Below are 7,520 nucleotides of genomic sequence, written 5' to 3'. Positions count from 1 at the left end.
GGAATAGAAAAATGAGATGTAATGTCCAAGTATATAGAGGTGTCTAATTTTATTTTACTTTTTGAATTTTCTCTTAAGGAAAGTAAAGTTTCTTTTTTTATTATTATTGTCTATGCCCTTTGTATATTGATCCAATAACATTGTCCTTTTAGAAGATATTTATATATTCTGATAAAGTAATATTCTTCCATATGATGAAAAATATTGAACATATTTATGGTTCTCTCAAATACTATATTACTGGTTCAAAATTGGGAAAGGAGTACAACAAGGCTGTATATTGTCACTCTGCTTATTTAACATCTGGTGAAATGCCAGAATGGATGAATCACAAGCTGAAATCAAGATTGCTCAAGAAATATCAACAACTTCAGATATGCACATGATACCACTGTAATCATAAAAAGTGAAGAGGAACTAAAGAGACTCTTGAGTCAGATGAAAGAGGAGAGTAAAAAAGCTGGCCTGAAAATCAATAGTCAAAAAGTCAAAAATCATGGCATCCAGTCCCATTATTTCATGGCAAATAGAAGGGGAAAAAGTGGAAAAAGTGACAGATTTTATCTTCTTGGGCTCCAAAATCACTGCAGATGGTGGCAATAGCTATGAAATTGAAAGATATTTGCTCCTTGAAAAGAAAACTATGAAAAACCTAGACAGCATATTAAAAAGCAGAGACATCACTTTGCTGACAAAGGTCTGTCTAGTCAAAGCTATGGTTTTTCCAGTAGACATGTATGGATATGAGAGTTGGACCATAAAAAAGGCTGAATGCTGAAGAACTGATGCTTTTCAACTGTGGTGTTTGAGAAGACTCTTGAGAGTCCTCAGACAGCAAGCAGATCAAACCAGTCAATCCTCAAGGACATGGACTGAGAATATTCATTGGAATAACTTATGCTGAAGTTGAAACTCCAGTACTTTGGCTATCTGATGCAAAGAGCTGACTCACTGGAAAAAAAATTGATGTTGGGGAAAACTGAAGGCAAAAGAAGAAGCCTATGGCAGAAAATGAGATGATTAGATAGCATCATGGACTCAGTGGACAAGAATCTGGGCAAATTTAAGGAGGTAGTGCAGGACAGAGAAGCCTAGTGTGCTGCAATCCATAGTGTCACATAGAATCAGACACCACTTAGTGCCTGCATAACAACAATTAATACTACATTAACGTATATTGACAAAAGCCATAGACTTCATATCAAACATAGAATTGAAAAGTATCCTCTGATTTTAAAAACATAGTTTTCTCTTTAACTCTGTGTGCATGAACACATACACCTGCATATATAAATTTAAAGAGCTGAAAAAAAAAACAAAAAAAAAACACTCCCACTCTAGGCCTGCTCTGCTAACCTTTTACAAGTACTGTGTTGGTGTTTTTCATTATTCATTTCAACATGGGTTATCTTCCCTGTCAGCACGGGCTTTAAAACTGCACTGAAACTTGACATGCTGGCACTGACATACACATCTCAAAATGTCCAATAACAGAGACATGCGCACAAAAGCTTCAAGGAGACCACATAAAGAATGGTGAATGTTTCTTATTTTGCTGGTTTCAGAAGAGAAGAATGTAATGAACACAGATGATGCAAATATTAAAGAGTCAAGGAATTTCTAGAACAAGTTGCTAGAGGAGCAACAAGGCACCTTACTTGAGGACATAAAGCCCAGCACTGGATAAGGTAGGTGGGAGAAATTTGGGTGGGGCCCTCCAAAAAATTTAGAGGCTTCCCCTGCCCTACAAATAGCCAGCTTAACTTTTTTTACTTTCCTTGGGAATAGACATGGATTTCTATTACAGTTTGACAGCTGAGAACAGTAGAAAAATATTCATTTTCATAAGTCACCTTGGATTTTTCTCAGCATCAGTGTTTCCTGCAATCCTGTGAAATCCTAATGCTGATTCCTACAGCAATTATGCAGGTATCTAGGATGAATTTCCTCCAAGAGAGGAAGCTATTGGATGATAATAGACACACCTTACTTTTCCTTAATTTCTCATATAGATGCATATACTAGTCCTTTAGTGAATGCATTTGCAGTGTTAACAATAAAAGTAATGCAAAAATGAGGTTAATAGGATGGGATTTTTAACGTGTGTTGTTTTATAAAAAAGAAGTATATTCAAAACAGGGAACTGCTATTTTACACTTGCTTTGATTCAAAATGGTCACTCACTAACTTACACTCACGAACTTATCTCTTCCTAGGTTTCTTCTGATATCAAACTGAAGTCACAAGGACACCATTTCACTGGCCAATGAGAACTCTGTCCTATTAGCTGTATATGCTTACATGTGGTTAATTACTGACTTCTTATCTCCAGTAGTCTCAATTTGGGAAATTTTAAGATAAACTTTACTGAGAAAATAAAGATTGACTTTGATATTCAAGCTTCCTTGTCTAAGAGTATATCCTAAGTAATCATACAAATGCACAAATATGTGTTTGGAACAACTAAGTAAAAAATGGTCGATTGATAAAGTTGAAATATTAAATAGGCATTTTTATGTTGCTGTATTTTTACATCTGTATTTTACATCTGTATTGATGCAACAATGCTTATAGGAAATAAGTTACCAACATACTGAAAGGTTAGAAAGGTAGTCTGTAAATTATTATGCATTGAGTCTTTATAATTGTTAAAATTATATATGTATATACATATATAGTGATAGAGTTGAACAAATATTCACCAAAATGTTAAGATTTGGTAGTAGAATTATAGAAAAATTTTAAAAGTTTTCCATAATATATGTAATGTACTGTTATAAGAATAGATTAATCTCATAATAAAAATCATTAAAACTATTTTAATTTTTCAAAGCCAAAAAATAAATAAAATAAAAGTTAAAATAAGTACAAAAAGATAACCATTGAGTTAAAAAAATTATAAAATTATTATGTTTGTAGTCAAAAACATCAAAATTTCTTCTCAGGTTGAACTAATACTCACAGATATTGATGGCAATTCCACAGTGTTTCTGAAACCATTTAAGCACTTGTATATAGATGAATTGAAATTGTGTATTGTAATGTGTTTTTTAACATTCAAAACTTGAGAAACAGAGCACTGTTCTCTTTTTTTACCTGCCATGGGGGATCCTGTTCTGTACTTCTAAGCATCACTGTGGTGATGACCAGTCTGCTCATCTCCTCCCCAAGTCCAGCACAAATCCAGGTCTCCTAGCCTTTCCTGATTATACCTGTTCTTATTATCTTGGAGAGAAAGTTTCATAAATACCCCTAAAGAGTCCAAGCTTGAACTTGGTGCCACATTTGACTATGGTTTCTGATGTATCTAAGAACTCAGAAAGTCTTGAGCCTGAACAAATGAAAGAAGAACTCAGAAGGAGGTTTCCACAAGGACTGGAACTTTCTAGAGCAGCACGGGTAGGCCTTGGATATAAAAGTCCAAAGCGAGGATCAGTTATGCATACATTTAATGATGATTGTGAGCCGTTTCTCAGAGTCAGGAGAACTCGCTAAGCAAAATTTGAAGGGAAAATTTTTCTGATATTTGGACTCTTTGGGTAATTATGGGTAAAAATACTAAACATTTTTTTAAACTCTAACTTTCTACTTTGACTTGGATCCCAGGTAGAATCAGCTGGTACTCATCAAGCAATATGAGAAGAAAGAAAGGGTGATATGACTATCTTAATTAACTGCTTTGATTGGGAGAGTCCCCCGGCTGAGCTCGGAGACCCCAGGGAATGCTGAAGCAGGGCTGCAGAGCACACCAGGTGCTTGCCAGTCAAACATTCTGCAGCCATTTCGAGGAGCTGGGCCTCTTGGCCATCCATGCAGGGGAGAAGTAGGCCTCCTCTTTATTCTGGCTCAAATGAAGGACTGCAAGTGGAAAACGCTCCCAGTGTTATTTACTTAGAGGAAATTTCAGTGTCATGGATGGTTGTCAAACTCATTCCTTTGTTTTAAATGATCAAAATTTAAACTTTGGTAATTCATCCTACATTGAGTTAAAAATAAAGAAAATATACAATGTCTAAACTATACAAAGAAGCTTAATTTTTAATCCAATGCTTAATAATATTTTGTGGTTATATTTTGGCTTTCTCTGCCATTTTAATATGCTTATCTCAGTAGCCTAATAAAATGTCTTTGAAAGTTCCTTACCTGTGTTACCTATTTACATTTCAGTATTATCTTCACATTTCACATGTGCAAATTAGAACAGGTGCAAGAATTGTGGATTAAAATGTCAAATGGGCTATTGATAATATCCTATATGCTGCATTGTCTCTGCTAATATCTTAATTACTTATGCAAAATAAAGCTCTAAAGTATGCAACGTACTCCAAGTACTTCTTTAGCTTAAGTGTATCTGAGAACAAAAAGGGAATATATGTTCTGGGCAGCATTCTGAGATGGTCAACTGGCAAATCTAGAAGAAGACCCTACAATCTGCAATTTTATCAGCATTTTCAGGTAATTCTAAGATGGGAATTTCAAACCCAAAATCTGAGAAATGTTGCTGTATAGACTGAAACTTGATTCCTTTCCTGAAGGCATCCACAAAGAAACTTTTATTGAAATGACATGTAAAGAGGCATTATTTCTTCATTGATTGTTTCTTGTTTTTGTTTAGGTACATGTTATGAGCAAAGCATTGTGTGGGACCCTGGAAGTAATAGAAGAATGTCTTAAGTATCTAAACAATTCTGGTAGTTTTTAAATTAGTGCACAATCTCAGGTTTTGTACACTGGGTTATAAAATCAATACCATAGGAATTTAGACATTGGTTAATTTCACTTGATTAGGAAATAATAGTTTCATGGAAGAGCATATCTTCATCCAGGAAGATTGAATTAAATATTGTGGATGGGATAAAGTAGATGAAGAAGAATGCAGAGACTGAAATTTCACAGCGGGTATGGACATTGGATGTTGTCAATTGTGTCAAAGCTGTATTTGGAGAGTGGGCTTAACTGTGATTTGTGACAAGTGTCTAAAAGAACTTTGAATGCAAAATTCAAGAATATACAATTTATAGAAATTTACAACTTATAGAAAATGCAGAAATATCAGATATTTCTTAGTAGGAGGGTAAAATATTTCATGTTTATTTTAGAAGGAGATTTCTCATGGGTGTGTAGGATGGATTAGAAACTGGAAAGACTAAATATGGGGATATAAAAGGAAAACTGGGATTCAGTTCAGAAGCATAATTGAGGATGTGACTGTCTGAATATGAAAAACAACAAAATTGGGGAATAGAATATCTTCCTAAGCTTCTATCTTAAGTTTTAGAAAAGATATATATGCCATTTAATCTAGATAAGGGAGCATTAGGGGAAGATGGGAGTATGATTATAAACATAATGGGTCATGCTGCCTTAAAAATGAAAAAAAAAAATCTTCATAGCCATCTTCCTATTTTTCTTTACATGTTATGTGTTTAAGTGTGGACACACAATTGAACTCTATTGAAGATGATACCATGTAAAGAATACTGAAAAACTGTATACCTCAAAATCGTCACATCAAATATTTGTCTCAGCAAAAACTAAAGAAATGAGAACTAATAGACATAGTTATTTTGTATATCTCTTATAAGTAGTTTATCATAATTAAAAAACACAAATTACTTATGCATACAGTTATAACATAGTTAGTTTCCTATTTTGTGAAAAATAAAAAGATGGCTATGAAGGTATTTTTTAATTTTGAAGTTTCTTATATTGCTGTGACTGTGATGTTAATAATAAAATAGCTTCTGGTGCTTTTATTGTGAAAATGTGATTGCTATTGCATACTAAACAAGGGATGCTGGTAATTTTATGACAATTATGTTTTAGCTTTCCATACCAAAACAATGGTAATCAAATCTCATGCTTGACCACTTTGGCTGATTGCCACAGAGAGAAGCATCCTGCCACCAACAGCATGATTATAAAGCAACATTCATGGGGTATTTCACCTTCCTTTGTAGGGTAGGGCAAATCGTTGTAACTGATATAATACAGCTATGGGCTGATGGGCTGATGTAGCTTATCAAATCTTGTTCTGAGATGTATTTGCATTATATTCCACTTAAATGTCATGTATTAGAATTCAGTTACATTTCCATGTTTAAGGAAATGAGCTTGATATTCCCATCTGCTAGAGAGTATATGGGTCTTCTGAGAATAGAAAAGAAAGAGGTACTTTTGTATGCCATTTCACATTTCCTTGGAGTGAGACTTGCTCTCATGTACATAGGTTTCTAAGCAAAATGCCTGGTATTTATTACTTCCTTCTCACTTTTTATACCAATAGATTTCTTAAACCCACCTCACTGGAGGAAAAGAGACCTTTTCTGTCATCCAAAAAAATGGTTTAAATCCTTCAGAGACACTGATTATATATGAAAGCTATGTAGGTATTGTGTATGCTAATTGGCTTCAATAGTGTCCAACTCTTTGTGATCGTATAAATGGTAACTTTCCAGCCTCCACTGTCCATGAGATTTCCAGGTAAGAATACTGCAGTGGGTTGCCATGTCCTCCTCTAGGGCATCTTCCTGACTCGGTATCAAACCTGTGTCTCATGTCTCCTGCATTGGCAGGCGGATTCTTTACCACTAGTGCCACCTTGGAAACCCGTGTGGGTACCAACACCCTACAACTCATAGGTTACCACAGAACCTATTTTCATACTATAACAACGTAAATCATAAAAAAAAATACCAAACTTCAGTCTGCATTGTAAATGTTCCCATGAGGTCTGTGTCTATCCTTGTGATGACAGAGTATGAAAATTAGCACTACACCTGAACAAAACAGGGATTTTTGTGTTCAGTTTTAAAGGTCACTTTGTCAGAGAGGATTCAACTTAAGAGTAAAAGAAAGATGGCTCAATACATGCACACTTGCTTCAGCCTTTATTATTATTTTTTTAATAGATCTATATAAGTACAAAAACACATCTAATCTTATTACACTTGTGTTTCAAATGTTAGAGGTAAAATGAAGGGTAGACACATAATGAAACCTTACTTGAAATGCTTCAATGCTGTTTTTGTTGTTCAGTCTCTCAGCAGTGTCCAACTGTTTGTGACCCCATGGACTGCAGCACACCAGGTTTCCCTTATCTTCACCATCTCCCAGAGCTTGCTCAAACTCATGACCATTGAGTCGGTGATACCATCCAAACATAATGAAAACTTTATTTGAAATGCTTCAATATCTAAACTAAAATACCAAGGCTCTTCTGCTGTTTCTTGCTTTTCTTCTATATATTCGTTTTTCATGAACCCAGGTGTATCCAAGGTGCAAAGCAAAGAAGACCAATCAATGGATATTAGCAGTCATTATAAATGGCAGCTCTTATCCTATGCACCTTAAAATGAAGGGACAACCATATTCAGCCAGTTCCCTTTGTATTCTTTGACTAAAGCTGTGGAGAGTAATTATCAGGCAGCAGAAACTAACCTTAGCAAAGGAATTGAGAAACTTTAATAAGGATAATAATCATAAAGCTAAGATTCAAGAATATGCAATGTGTCAGACAA

Source organism: Bos indicus x Bos taurus, chromosome 4 (genome assembly GCF_003369695.1).
Source record: "Bos indicus x Bos taurus breed Angus x Brahman F1 hybrid chromosome 4, Bos_hybrid_MaternalHap_v2.0, whole genome shotgun sequence".
Classification (NCBI taxonomy): domain Eukaryota; kingdom Metazoa; phylum Chordata; class Mammalia; order Artiodactyla; family Bovidae; genus Bos; species Bos indicus x Bos taurus.
The sequence above is the reverse complement of the archived record's forward strand: the minus strand, read 5'-3'. Positions refer to the sequence as shown.